This window comes from Antedon bifida, chromosome 10, assembly GCF_963402885.1.
Source record: "Antedon bifida chromosome 10, ecAntBifi1.1, whole genome shotgun sequence".
In the NCBI taxonomy this organism is placed as follows: domain Eukaryota; kingdom Metazoa; phylum Echinodermata; class Crinoidea; order Comatulida; family Antedonidae; genus Antedon; species Antedon bifida.
This window is the reverse complement of record NC_136235.1, coordinates 17,499,083-17,515,585: the sequence shown is the minus strand read 5'-3', so window position 1 is coordinate 17,515,585 and position 16,503 is coordinate 17,499,083.

The following is a 16,503-nucleotide window of genomic DNA, read 5'->3' as shown; positions in this document are numbered from 1 at the left end:
CTCAACAGGTTTTTTTTTTAAATCGTGAATTAACCACATTTAGAGTTTTGTATTAATTAACAGTAAAAAACAAAATAAAATTCCGGATATTTTGTAGATTCAGCAAAAAATAAACAAGTAGGACATTGATAATTACGTAACGATTTACAATTAATTCCATCATGGATATAATGAAAATAGTATTGACTTAATGATAGATTGTGGACAATTATTTTAATGACGTGGCTATAATATGAGCGAAGGCGACGATGATGATGATTTTGTGAATATTATACGATAAAGTCAGTTTAATAAATTAAACACCTTTTGTTGACAAAGGGATTGCGACTCATATCATACGGGGCCAGCCGGGTGGCAGGGATTTTGTTCGTGCTTTAAAAGTATTTGTCTTTTATATACATATCGATTGGGATTTACTCATATGTTATTATAATATGATATTTTGTAGGCGACTTTGGCCCAGTTGATTGCAATTTTGACGACGTTCTAGTGGCGCACATTTTCCACTCGCACCTCATTCTGCAGTATCTTTCCCAAATGCAGATATCTCACTAAATCTATGCTTTCGGTAGCCTGTGGCATGTTAATTTAAGAAATAGCCTAAGAGTAGACTCGTCGATACAAGCGATGTTGGATCGAATACAACCATACACAACTAAATTGTGGGGTTAGGATATGCCCAGGGCATCACTGTATAAAAAATGTGTACGAGAAAGTCACGTTGCTTTTTATTTACCTGTAAATAAAAACAGCCTATAGTAATATTATCTAAAATTCTGTCTACACTATCAAACTAGTTTGACAAAAAAAGTGTGATGTGCCCAAAATGGTAATGATATGCTTAAATATGGTAGTGATATGACATCATCATGTCCATAATGGGCACATCACATTTTTTGTCACAAAGTTTGATAGTGTAGATAGAGCTTAACATGGTCATAAGATGTGCTCTATTTCGCAACTGCGCACTGGATTCTACACCCAGATGTGTACTATATTTCAGAGTTTATACACAATATAACGATTCTCAATAATCGTGTCCTTTTTGAGATCCAGTGATTATTAGTAAGTGTTAACGAGGCATTTCATTAACAGCAATTTATGGACCGTGTTAGCCAAATCCCGCAATGTTATTAGACTTTATCGATCTGATTTTTCCAAGGACAAAAAAATATGTAACCATAGAAACAAAGTAAAAACGTGTCAAGGCACTACATTATAAAAATTGACGGCTCTTTTGCTCTTTTTTAAAGATTTTTAGCTTAATGTTAAAATATAATATAATAATTATCTTAATAGTATAATGATATCGGTCGGTTTCGATACGGTAATTATATTAAGTAGTTATACAGTAGATTACAACCTATTATCACTATATTGGGTTTTTTGTTTTAACTGAACGGGTAATGGTTCAGGATAAAAAAAGAATTATTTCAAAATATAACACAATAGGCCTACACAACCGCAGAATCATTTGTGTTCCATTGCATCTCATACGGTATCATGTTTAGCTGTCAAGAAACAGCCTGCAGTACCGTGGCTGCTGACAGCAACAGACCCATCCATAAACTTAAACATAATCGTTATAATCTCTCTCAGCCCGCAGTATAACCCATAAATACGGTTGCCGTAGCAGACACATATCAAGGCAACCCAATCTAACAACAGGATACTGAGCTCGCCTTGCCAATATAGGAACTCGTAACAATAGGCTACTGTACTATATATTCTCCTCGGCACGGTGTCTATTGCAGGGCGTGGAACTGATCGTGTCGCAGCCACAGATAAACCCTTTGATGTCCGGAGCTCAGCATCTTGTTAGATTTTCTTGTACATAATACGTACGTAATTGTCGTTAGACGTGATATCGCACCCATTATGTCGAGTGAACTATAAAGTTTTACTATAGGCCTTTCCATGTTGGTTTGATTATTTTTGGCATCATAACAGGCCTACTTTGTTTTCCACTCAATAAAGAAGTATTGTTACGTCATTATGACGTGTTTAATGTAATTAATAATAATGCTTTAATGTTGAAAAAACGAACAGGTATAATATGTATTAATTATGTATTTAGGCTCAATTTGTATATGCACGTGTGCATAATAAATTACCCTTTTCTGTCTAATGCATTCAATAAAACTAAAACAGTTTATTATTATGACGTTTTTTAACATAATTGAGATATTTACTTTTAACAACATTCACGTATTGTTAGTGATGTGTTGTAGGCGGGTTTGGAAACGGGTGGGGAGGGGGGGGGGGGTTGGTGAAGGTGACTACAGCACTTAAAAGTCATATTACCAATGCCCTAGAGAATATTAAACAACTTTAATCAATTAATGTTGTACAATATGAATAGAATATTTCCATAGCTTATAAAACAATACCTTTACATGATAGGAAAGGAGATATCGCAGTATGCGAAAAAAAACGAGTATGGAAAGCTGAATATGCCAAAGAGAGGGAATGTACACTTACGTAGACACATATCTTCAATTGAATCTTGTGGACGAAAAGCCTATGGCAAGCTTCAGCGCAATATGGTACGATAGATGGGGAGGGGAAAGATGATAGGTGGTTCTGCCATTGTTTTATGTGCATGCTTATTTGTTTTGTTTGTTTTTTTTAAATAAATGTTTCTAAACTGCGAACAATCACAATCAGTTGTAAAAATTAAAACATTTTATAAAATTACAAACGAAGATTACTTACATAGATAACAATGCTGGATCTCAATGGAGATACACATTAGGAATTATATAATATTAACGACTGGCCTATAGCAACAGCATGGGAAAACTACTTATTTAAATGTAGTGTGTTATCCTAATTCACAAAGAGTCATTTAGGTTAATATGCATATCCCACAATACTCTAATTATAAATAATTATTACAAATCTCAGCGCAATGATTGCAGCTGCACGTTTAAATTAATATCTGTAGGATTCGTAAATTTCTGCGTAAAGTATTAACCCAGGATTATGATTCCATCAACACAATGAAAAGAAGGTTAGTACGTTCTATCTCTTTAAAAGGCTTTAATAACTAGGCGTCGGTATCAAAACAACCTGCTAGTTTTATAATTAAGAGAAGAACTATTAATTCATGAAAATAATAAATTCATTAAGCCACGTTGAAACATAACAGTATAAAGAGTACACATTACATAAACATTATGTTATGGTTCTGGTGAACTTGTCACGAAAGTAGTATAGTTGACATATACGTATCTGTATATTCAAATTTTCGTTCATTGTGACGTCATCGAGCTAAAAGTATGAAAGTAACACGGGCGAAAGTTAATTGCCTGAGCAGGAACATATTGAAATGTGAGTGAATAACAGTGAATGCATTATGATTTAAAAGAGATTTTTAGCCGATAATTATTATTACTATATTTAAGTCTTTATGATGACAGTAACTGTATCACAATGCTGTTTTGTCTAACTGTTCCTGATTGTTTTGGGCCCTGGCACAAAAACACCGTGGAAATAAAAGTGACTTTTGCTGTTTAATGTCTTGGATTCGTGTCTCGGTTAGATACAATAACACTTTCTCAGTCGTCGGCACTTCTGTGCAGACGTTTTAACTTCCAATCATTTATGTCTTGCTGTAGGTTTTCACTAAGATTATATTACTTCAACAAGCGACTTACGAATGATTTACTGTCAGTCAGTGCAACATTCATCTTCTGACCATAAACACATTATTGAATGTGAAACATAGAGATGTCTTTATTTGCTCACAGCATTGGCTTCTTCGTTATGTTTAGTTGCAAATGAGAAGTGGAAGTGTTTTTCTAAACGAAGCCTAAATGAACTATTAAGATCTGAGTACACACTTTATGAAAACAAAAACAAATGTGATATAATGCTGTCATTTTCTGTTATTGTAAAGCCTAACATTTCCGCGACCCTAAATTTTCGTGATTTTACTTTTCCAACTATTTCGCGATTTGAGTTTCTTGTCTTCTACAATTTGGCTAACCAAATTGGCGAATGTATTTCGCCTCCGCGTCAAACAATTGAATATCGTCAGCAAAATGACTGAATGTGACGCGATTGTAAATTATCCATGCACCACACTTTGAAGTAAATTCTCACCAATAGGATTGGTGATTCGGATGATATCGCTTCAATGTCATGTCATGTGCTCATAAAATAATATTAATGTTATGAAAGATGTTAAGAAATACGAATCATGTATGCTTTATAGAAAACAAAAGATTGACAGTTTTCATAAAAGAGCCAAGATAATGAAACCAAGCTTAACTTGCCGGAAATTAGAAAACGTGGTTGCAAAAAGATCTCCTTTTTTCACAAAACTAAAATTGTTATTTTTTCCTGATTTATTTTGTATTTAAGACGGGACCACAATGCAAAACAGGTTTTTTTTTACCTGATTGTGTAATCCTGTATAAAGATGTTGTTAAATAAAATAAATATTTGTACAAAACGTCAAAAATTGTTGGTCTAGTGTCTTTAAGTGAAGTACAGTGAAGACCTTAACAGGAGGTAGAATTATTGATTATCATATTGTATACAATATTTTCCCTGTTTAATAAACTTGAAAAGTGATGTGATGATGTTATATCACTACGATATTTGGGCACATCATTACCATATTTGGTCACATACATTTTGTTGTCACATACAATTTGATAGTGTAGATAGCGCTTTATCAACACATTTGATTTTAATGGATGATACCATTTATTAAATGCAGTAGGCCTACATCTCAGAACGTTTCGATCTCCTAATCAGAGATCTTTAAATACAATAACATTTCGGATGATGATGATTTCACGTCGTAATGTTTGATCAAAATTGCCTTCACGTCAAGTGTGAACCAAACTTAAAAGCCTAAATGAAATTCGTCGAAGATATTTTGATTATTATTTTTAACCCGTTAGCATGAAATTATACCAAATAGGCCTAATATGAATTGGCAGATAATGTTATGATGTTAAAACAGAATTACACTTCTATTATATACATAATGTCATTGTGTGGACAACATAGTAATGAAGTAATGAATCAAGCTCAATGTAATACCACTGTTATATTATGTAAATTGAGACTATTATTACAAATCCATATATCCTCTTTTGAAAGATTTATAGCCAATAAAAGACTTGTTTATTGTACTTTAAGTAATAGCCTACGTTGTCGATAATCATGATACTGAAGGTGATATATTATATAAATTTTGCTGCTCGTCACTACGGGGTATTTTAGACATGAAATACATATAGTTGCGGGTGGATAATGAACTCGTGATATATATATGGGTTGTGAAGACTCAAAAAGTCGATAAAGGCCTAGATCTAAGAATAATAAACTACCTATAGATAATGGTTATTTCATTTCGTATCTCAAAATCAATTGCTTCTTAAATAATATTTGAACCATATTTCAATTTAAGTATTTGACTAAAAGTGAATTAAGTATACACGTTGAGATATATGCATTATAAAAACATTCCTCATATCAATCAAGTTCGAAAGAATATGTATAAAGTATGAAAAAAAAGTTTAATGGGTTCAAAGGGCAAAAAAATCACACATCAGTCTTGTATGAGTTGTTCAGTGCTTTTTAGTGCAACATTATATAACTTATCATATTATATCTACAGTACTATCGAGTTAAGCTCTGCCGAAACTATCAAACTTTATGTGACAAAAAAATGGGATGTGCCCATTTGGGCATATCACTACCATATTTGGGCATATCAATCTTTTTTGTCACATAAAGTTTGATAGTATAGACAGAGCTTTATCAAAAATATAATACATTTCATTTTATTATCAAACTAGTTTGATAGTGAGACAGAGATTTACTCACACATATTAATATCACTGCTTTGTATTCATTCTTATTAAACACGGTCGTCAAAGTACTTATAAACGAGAAAAAAAATATTGTTTTTGTTTTATTTTTTTGACTAAAACTAATAACACGCATGAAGAAACATTTATATACTATATCAAAACATTATTACATCAGTATACACCAGTGCTACTGTACTGTGGGTTTGTCTGTATCGAATAGCTTATGAAATAATATTTTTTCTTTATTATTCTAAAACCATAAAAATGAACGTATATGATCCAATGGAAGAGATTTCAATTGAAATCGTTATTTAACAATGACAGAAAGGAGACAAATTAAGATGTTCTGCTAGTTATTTGTGAGGAGATTCAGCTAAGCTCGTATTTTGTCGAATTCCTTGCGAGACATTGTGTAAACAGCCTTAAATTGAAATGAGAAAATTAATTAAATTCTCCAAACTATGTTCGAAAAGATTTCAGTAAACTAGGTTAATGAAAATGTTACGTCTTATCACAAAAAAAATCATAAATAACGTGAATTTAAGGATATCATCAGTAGAAATGCAGTGAGTTATTACTTAAATAGTACGTTTTTGTTTTATACTCGAATCACGAAACCAGAAAACATATCCATACAGCTATTCTGTGAAGATTTACAATAATTGAACATTGAATGGAATTTGAATTGAATAATATTATTTCCCACTTCTAAGTGGTTTACTCATTACAACAATATTTATGTTGCTAATGTGATTGATTTAAGTCACAATGATGTTTTATTTAATTAAATTCCATTAAACTCCAAATGTCAACTTGTACTCAAGGACAGCGAATCACCTGTTCAATTTGGCATCTATTTTTCTTGATAATTAATTTGCTAAATGTATATATAACATCAACACGAAACGACGAAGCGAGGGTTACGTCGTGAACAAAGTAGTGTTGAGTACCCTCGCGTGACGTAAACATGTATAATACTCTGTCTATCTATAATGTCTATCTTATAGATTATTTAGAAGAAAGGAAACATGCACCATCGTGAAATTATTAATATTTTTGATTTCGTTATCATACTGCTTTTACTTGCGACTATGGGCACGTGCGTGTGATTTAGTAATTTACTATCGACACGGTTAACCGTGCCGGTAGTCAATGTTTGACGATAATGCTACCAACCGTGCCGATAGAAAACAGAAAATCAATACTCTGCATGCATGTACGTGTAAATATATAATTACTGTTTTCTCAGGAAGTTGTACCCCTATACCCTCATTTGCGATGAAGACGTCCTGCGAATCATATTCAAGAAGTATTTTTACAGTATAGCAACGCGCCAATTGTCTTAAGCTCTGTCTACAATGTCAAACTAGTTTGACCAAAAAAGTGTTATGTGCCTAAATATGGTAGCGATATAACCAAATATGGTAGTGATATGACATCATGTCCATTATATGGGTACATCACATTTTTTGTCACTTAGAGTTTGATAGTGTAGACAGAGCTGAAGGAATATTAAATTGATCGTATATTACAAAATAATGCAGTCGTATATTTGTTACTTGTTCTTTTTTTAAACTAATATTGATAAAGAGTTAATCAGTATATTTAGAGCTTAGACTGCTCAAGCCACGGTCACTAAAACCTGCCTGTATCCATGAGGTATTAAAGTGTTATTTGCGATGGCGTGCTCAACCTATACAAAATTTGTATAGCACAAACTAAATCGACGATTTTGTTAATGAATACACAGACAGTGGATTACCAGCAATTTAGTATATAGCTTATTCTAAATACTATTTTTCTTAAGTACTGCAGTGAAATAGAAAGTCGATTTCATAATACTATCTTACTTCCAGGCTATTTTTCTTTGACAATTTATCGATCTCTTACAGGTGAACTAAATCACAAGTAATGTTATTGAATGTTGTTTTACCCATAAAGGCACAATCAGAGTGTTCTGGGAAACGAAAACATCGAGACAGCTATTGAAAAATCTTCAAAATCGATAACGACCTTTGCTCTTACCTACGGCAAATAACAAAAATAATAATCGCTGCACATTCACTTGATAATCAGAGCCCAGAAAAAGAGAAAATTATTGTCATGGTTTATTATTGTCATTTGATGAATGTTTTTCACCTGTTGCATCTGGCGCAATAAAATAAAAACAGACTACGCAACTTAGTTGAATAGCTTTGACGTGCGGCCGGACGGACCGAGTTGTCGTGTGTGAGCGAGTTGTTATGGGACCGAATCGAGTTGACGTGTGTGACCGAGTTGTTATGGGACGAGTTGTGTGTGTGTGACCTAGTTGTTATGGGACAGAGTTGACATGTGAGGGTGTTGTTAGGGGGCCGAGTTGTGTGTGAGCGAGTTGTTATTGGACCGAGTTGACGTGTGACCGAGTTGTTATGGGACCGAGTTGACGTGTGTGACCGAGTTGTTATGGGGCAGAGTTGTGTGTGTGTCACCGAGTTATGGGACAGAGTTGTCGTGTATGAGCATAGAGATATTATGAGCAAGTTGTTATGGGACCGAGTTGACATGTGTGACCTAGTTGTTATGGGACCAAATGTGTGTGTGCGAGTTGTTATGGGACAGAGTTGACATGTATGAGCGAGTTGTTATGGGACCGAGTTGTCGTGTGTGACTGAGTTGTTATGGGACCGAGTTGACGTGTATGAGCGAGTTGTAATGAGACCGAGTTGACGTGTGAGAGCGAGTTGTTATGGGACCGAGTTGACGTGTGTGAGCGAGTTGTCATTGGACCGAGTTGACGTGTGAGAGCGAGTTGTTATGGGACAGAGTTGACATGTATGAGCGAGTTGTTATGGCACCGAGTTGACGTGTGTGAGCGAGTTGTCATTGGATCGACCGAGTTGACGTGTATGAGCGAGTTGTTATGGCGCCGAGTTCACGTGCGTGTGAGCGAGTTGTCTTAGGACCGAGTGGGACGTGGAACCTATAGTTGACTAGGGACCTAGTTGACGCGAGACCGAGATGAGTGGAACCGAGTGGAAGTGGGACCGAGAAGTAGTTTTATTGCTACCACAATTTTTCTGAAAGAAAGAACTGAATAACGCATGGGTGTGTGCCATTTAAACACCGTTCGCCATCATGCCTCTTAAATAAAAAAATACAATTAACACGTTTATTATGCGCATACTAGGATCATTCATCCCCGCTTAATCTAAGCTTTTTTTTCTACCGTGTTGACCTAAATGTTAGAACAAGGTGCGTAAGTTAATATTTTAAAGATGAAAACTATGCATTTAATGCTTGGGATTTGCACACATGTCGTAGTTTAATAGAAAAATATGAAATTTTAAATAATAATTTGTAACGTTGAATGATTGATTGCATAAAAACATTAGGATTTGATATGTCATATATCGGCTAATTCGTTACCATACATGATTTATCTATCTGGGTTTCACGCTGGTGAATATATGTTATAAGCCAATATTATTCATAGGATTTTTAAATCAGCTCAACTCATTTAAAAACGCAATGATGAAGTCAAACGTTAATTCATTTTAATCTATATTATTATCATTACCGTAATAAAGCTGATTTTGATGTATGCAATAAAAAGAACTAATCTCATATACTTGTCATAATTACGTATATGAATATACAAATTGTCGTATTTCACTAGGTCATGGGTGTTACATAATATTAAACAAAATGCATTATGTAATACAGTAATTTGAGTAATAGGCCTTAGTCTAGGTTCTAGACGGAGTTTTTTGTATGGCGTTTCATATGTAGACTACTTGAGCTCATAAACTGTTCACACAAAAATCGAAACGCCGACTGGTGGACTAGCATAAAGACAATAACATCATACAGACTTTGGGCAATTCTAGGCCTTAGTTTATCTATAAAGTGGAATAGCTTTCTTCGTCTCATACACTTTCGATTTGAGAGTACATTTAGGATCTACTGTGTGTCGTCATTTGAATTGGACCTCTATCAAACACTTGTTTTGACTTAATATTAGTTAGAAGATAAGTTTTTGGCACATATGGCGTTTCATACGTATATTACTTGAGCTTGTAAACAAACATCGAAATAACTACAGACTTGGGGCAAGTCTACCCATGGTGTGAGCATCGAGGTATAAAATTAGTTAATTTTTGTTTAAATTTTATACCTCCATGGTGTGAGGAAGTGCGTCCAAATGTCCTCGCATGCGCATACCGAATTAACGTGACGTAACGGTGGTAGGTCGTCGCAAATGGGAAGATTCCTCGGGTTAAATTCTTCTGCGATAATGTTTTAATTAGCACCTTTACATTTGAATAATTTCAAATAAAACTATTCTGTAACAAAACAATATTCTGCACTCTAATTTTATGGTACCTGTATCTTGTTAATGGAAAAAACAGATGTTTATATTTATTTATATTGATTATCATTGATTCATTGTTTCCAACATAATCTCTTCATATTCCACATTCTTTATTTTGTATATTATCTCTCTGTATTATCAGTTTAAATTAACATTACCACGTGTTGTAACGCTAAGTTCGAACTTGAAATCTGCTTTGTAAAGGAGGCTTTTTCATTCTAGCTATATATTATATCTTCACGTTGATAACACTGCTTAGAGTTGGCGTCATTTAGTATCAATATTAGATCGATTAGGTAAATGCTAGATTACCTTAATGACTACTGTAATTAGATATTAACTAATTAATCAACAATTGGAAGTATACGTTTAGGCCTAATAGATGTGGATTTAAATTGCTTAAATATGGCTTGAAGAGAGAAAAGAATATTCAATGTTGTTTCCCTGAAAAAAATAATGTTTCATTTTATTTGTATTGGCTATTTTAATGTCCCACATAATAGTTCACTTTTAACAAAATATTGGATCGATAAAAGATCTGATAAAACTGCAAGGAAAAAATCACATTTAACCCGATTTGGTTTTTTGTTTTTATTAGCAAAACAATTACATTTGTGTTTTGAAAGCGAATAGGCCTATAATAATATTAAAGTTACAATCATGGTCTGGATGGAACATTTTGCTTTATTCATCTTGTTTTTCAAAATTGTAATATTGTAGGCCTATTGTATAATTATTAAAGGAAAATCATTTAAACTAAATTTGTTTTTCTCTCTTTTGTGGTTAACTTTAATTTTTGTGTAATGCTTAAATCGGAATCACAAATGTTGTGGAAAATGTTAAAATGTTAGCACCTATTACGCCTAAACTTTGTTAATACATTCCTGTACTGGTACCACTTACCAGTTGGTAATTAGACATAAAAGAAACACTTAAATAAGCTAAACATATTTAAGTTTAATAAATGAGAACCGTCATTAGGTTAATAATTCAATAACATTCTGTGCAATTAAGGATAAGCTAAACAATTCTTTGCTATTTAATAACCTATACAAATGTGTTATTACTTTAGTTAGGCATTTGTAATTGGTCAAAGGTTGTTGTTTTTATTTAGCACTTCTAAAACATTAGGAATGTCAAGAGTGGTTTTCATGAAAATAGTACTTAAACAAAATCAAAACATCAGCGCTAATTGCACGATGTACGCAAACAAGTAGAAGTCAAGTGTGTAGTGCAATTTAAATTAATCACTAACATCATTATTACGAATTAAGAGACGTTTACTATTATAACAATATCATAGTGCAAGGGAAGCCCTTTGTTTTGTAGGTTTTCTGTACACTCTGGTTCCTAATGCATTGTCAAGTGTTAATTTCTTAGAAATGACTTTATCTAAAATACTTGACAATACATTTCATGTTGACTAATTGTTTATAAGTATTTCCTCTCACCCTTTGGTGTTTTGTATTTTATTTTATTTACTTGTTAAAGATCTAGGCCTATTTTCTTTATGAAAAATGAAGATTAATTAAATCGGACTTTGAATAGGTTATTTTTTAGTTTAATCACTTCTGTAGAAAAAAAAAATGTTTTCACTTATAAAATAACACAATAAATGGTTAAATTCAACTAAAAATCAAATGATCTTTTTTTGCTTTAAATTACAGTTTTTTTAAGGTAAATACATTTTGTTTAGATACAATGTTTGGATCAAAGTGAATAACTATTATGTGACATTAAAATGGCATATTGAACAACAACAAAAAATAAAAATTATTTTTCAGGGGGACAATACATCTTTAAGTTTACTCATTTTCTTGAGAATGGTTCCATGATGGTTCCGAGAAACGTCGATCTTGAGTGTCATTACATTTTGTTTAAACAAATATCATTATTATAGATAAAACTGTTAACAAACAAGATAACAATAAAGACACTAGCACAATAATATTCCATGTGATTTTAATATACATAAATGTATACATCTATAGCCACGACGCGTTACACAAAACTATGGTAACGTGGCAATGCGTTACGTCAGTATGTCAATATAGTGCGGATGCGTTACTCGTCAAAACATTTCGTTTCACATTAATTTCATCGTATCTAATCTAGAAGCAAACTCATTATGTTGTCTGTTATACGTTATAAGATAAAAGTTGTCATCTGTATACCATACATCCATACAAATACTGTGTCCAACTCTTAAAACTAAAAATAGATACAAAATAAATGCCACATTGCAAATACAGCAATAACTTTGATTAACATGAATTCAGTACAAACATCTATACCGTGACATTATTTGACTAGCACGTACAACATCTGAGTGAAATACGAAATACATCTTAAATACACGGCTACAATATAGCACGATAAATATTTCAATCAAAATCCAATAGTTAGTTTTCGTTATCAAAACCAGCGTAAAGACATTTGCAATGATAACGAGACAAACAAAGAAGACAATGGCAGTAGTTCACAATTAACATCCATCCTTAAAAATGTATCTTATCGGTGAAATTACGTATATAGATTACAGATATTTCTTTTTCGTTTATTTATTCATATTTCCTCCATGATTTATTCAATTCATTTATTTATTCACCACAAAACAGTAAAATAAACAACAACGGTGAATAAAACGCATATTCTATTGATATAAGTATTTAAACTTAATAATAAGCAAGTAAATAAGTGCATGTAATTGGTGAAAACGGCCAAAATATGTCTCGTTACAAACAAACCCAACAATACCGCGACCTATTTTAACTGAAATATGGTGGTCTATTTAGTCTATTGTGTTTCAACTGACAATACGGCAATTGTTGTAAAGCCTACAGTGTAAACATATTTAATAAAGAAAAAACTGCATTAATACATGGCCATGCATTGTCATTAGATATCATTTGATAAAGGAAGAGTAGATAAAGGGTTAGGGTTAAACTGATATAAATCAATCGTGGACACATAATATTGATCATCACTTTGTTTCGAGAGAAATTAAAGTACAAATAGTAAACATATAGATTCATAATCTGTAGGAAGTAAAAGAAGTGAGAATTCAATGGTAAGATAGGCCTCGTCGTGGATCACAATGTGAATTTTATCGTAAAATAGATTACGAAAATACAATTTCTAAAACATCAATTAACAATATACACAGTATTTACAGTTTAACAATTACCATTATTATATCATTTCTGCATGTTCAAGTCATATTACAAATCTTAAATAAATCTCTCTTATAATATATACTTTTATTTTCATTTATCTTTCTTTTATACAAGATTAAACACATTTTATAAAAAACTATAGATTAAAACAGGATTAAGGGTTCATGATCTTCAATATTATGACGTCATGACAAGTAAGTGATAATTAAAGTCGACCTTTTTCGTAATATGCAATGCGCAAATGTCGCCGAAATGTAAAATTACATCATTAAACAACAAAAATTATTTAGACCTCTGACCGTTTTCGTAATATGCAATGCGCAAATGTCGCCGAAATGTAAAATTACATCATTAAACAACAAAAATATTATATCACATATATTATTCTACTATGTATTATAGTATTATACAAACATGAAGTAATTTTGCGAATTGTGCGCGTCATAAACGTGTCATATATTCGAAGAAGACTATTCATTCCAAGACCTAATTGACTAATAAGTTTGAATGTATCTTGTTGGTTCCCACTAAGCGCAGCGCAAGGACGCAAACCCGGCCAAGCGTGACCACCAATGACGCGACGGATCATCAGAACTGTGATTAGTCTACTTACTTGCGTTGCGCGTAGGTCTTTGCGTTATGTCCAAATGGGACTCATGCTTTAATAAAGCTCTGTCTACACTCTCGAACTTTATGTGACAAAACAATGTGATGTGCCCATATATACCCATGATGATGTCATATCACTACCATACTTGAGTATATCACTACCATATTTGGGCACATCACACTTTTTTTTGTCAAAATAGTTTGATAGTGTAGACAGAGCCTAAGACGCAGCACAAGGACGTATGCAAACCAAAGCAAAGACGCGACGGATTATCAGAACTGTCTACTTATTGCGTTGCGCGTATGCCTTTGCGTTCCGTCCAATGGGAATCAAGATGGCTGTCTTGCATCAAAATAATAAGAAATAAAAGAAAAAAAAAAAAACTGAACAGCAACAGCCATTTAAATGCAACTTAGGTCATGTTGAAAATCAGAACATTGCTAATAAGAATAATCATCAATCAACCTAATAAAGTATTAATGTAAAATATGTACGATCAAGGGTTCGTGTGATACGTGCAAACTATCATATCCCGAAGGTTTTATTCTTTCTCAATTAGGCAAATTTGACGGAGGGGTCTTGTCATTTCGAGGGGAACACGTAAGCAGGGTGTTGTAAAATAGAGTATAAAACACGTATGTGGTTTCTTAAGAAATAAAACGATTTTTAAAATCGATATCTGTCTAACTTAATGGAAAGGATCTTGTCATCTCCAATGAATAAACATAACGTACATATAAGGTATGAAACTGTTTCTTGAGCGTATTTCTTTCGATATATTTTTCTCCTAATTTAACGGACAGAGTCTTACCATTTCCAACGAATAAAAAAATAGCGAGATTATCGTAAAACCAATTCTTCAACGTATAAAGCTGATTTTCCACTAGGCGAATTCGCTTTCGATTCGCGCGAACAAATTCGCCTAGTGGAAAATCGGCTTAAGATGCATTGGTACTATGGCTGAGAGTACAACTTGAATTTTACAAGAGATAATATCTGTCAAAACGGAATTGATTACAATGACAAGGTGTAAATTAATTGAGGATAATTCTGTCGGATGAAGAGCGTGACTAAACATGAAATCGTGATGACAAGATGTCTTACGTATCACTGCATCATTATACTTAAGACGTTCTTCTTCAACAAATAGTCTTTACATACACAGCTGAATATCCAATTCACACTCATCGCTACATTGTATTGATTATTTATGATTTACGAGAGTCTAAATAATTCGTATATAAGGGCCCGTTTACACGCTACATCAACACGGTTCTACGTTGGCGTGTTATGCTTGGTTCCCACTAGAGACGCAACACAAGGACGTAACTCAACGTAAGTGAATTGACTAATCACAAGCAATGGATTATTCGAACTGTCGCTTGTCATTGGTTAACACGCTTGCATTGCGTTTACGTCTTTGCGTTACGTACTAGTGGGAACTCCAAGCTTTAGTAGGTGTGTCAAGGAAGGGTATTGACGGAAGTAAGGAAAAGCAAAAAAAAAAAAAAAACACCGAATGGTCATCAGATTGTAACATGAAAGGTCAATCAAAATAATTTTGGATGGTCAGTCTGTTTATCGGTCGGACTGTTATTCAATGAGTTTATTTATATACCAGTCAACAAGTCAACAAATACTTGATTGATCTATCATCCAATCGATCGATTGATTGATTGGTTAATCGATCAATCAACGAGTCTGTCAGTCGTTTATTTGTCATCTGTCATGTTTTAGTCAAAATGTCAGAATCTTTATTATTATTAATATGAATGATGGATAGTGTAGATGACGTGAGTTGGCCCCTATTCATTTTTTGCTATCTGAGCTTTCTTAATTCTAAGTGCACAGACAATCAAGTAATGATGGCGACAAAACATGCGTAGGAGATTTAGGGCGATGATAAGATAATTCCCATTAACGATACAAGTTGCAGCAGTATTAGAAAAATTGAAAACACAATAGTTATTGAGATGGTAATAGCGAACCAATTATGCTGATTTCTTGTTATATGAGTACAAATAACATATGTAATCAATAATTTATAATACAAATAACTATATCATTTCAATATGATATAAATAATTTATGATACAATAAGTTAATATCAATAATTAATTATTATATTAACTATAATATCAGCAATAACTATTACGATATGATCACCGGGGTAAATTGACATGCTTACGGTGAGTTTACGAAAAAAAGAAAAACGAAGTTTTATTTTAATATTGGGATACGACTGAGGTCAAAGGTCATATTTCAAACAAAATGGAGTATAATAATACAACAGTTGATCCTATATATATTACATTGTACATGGTTGAATAAGAGTAAATATGGTACTATTAGCAAACGTTTTAAAATATTGAGACAACATCGATCATCATTGTGAACTTTTGCTCTCAGCGCAGTTTTTAATAAATGTTATTAATTTCTATATTTTCTAAATTCTTCAAAATCAACAGTGAAGTAATTAATGGTTTGAAACCGATACATTTCAAAATGGCGCAAGCTATTTCGTTAAAT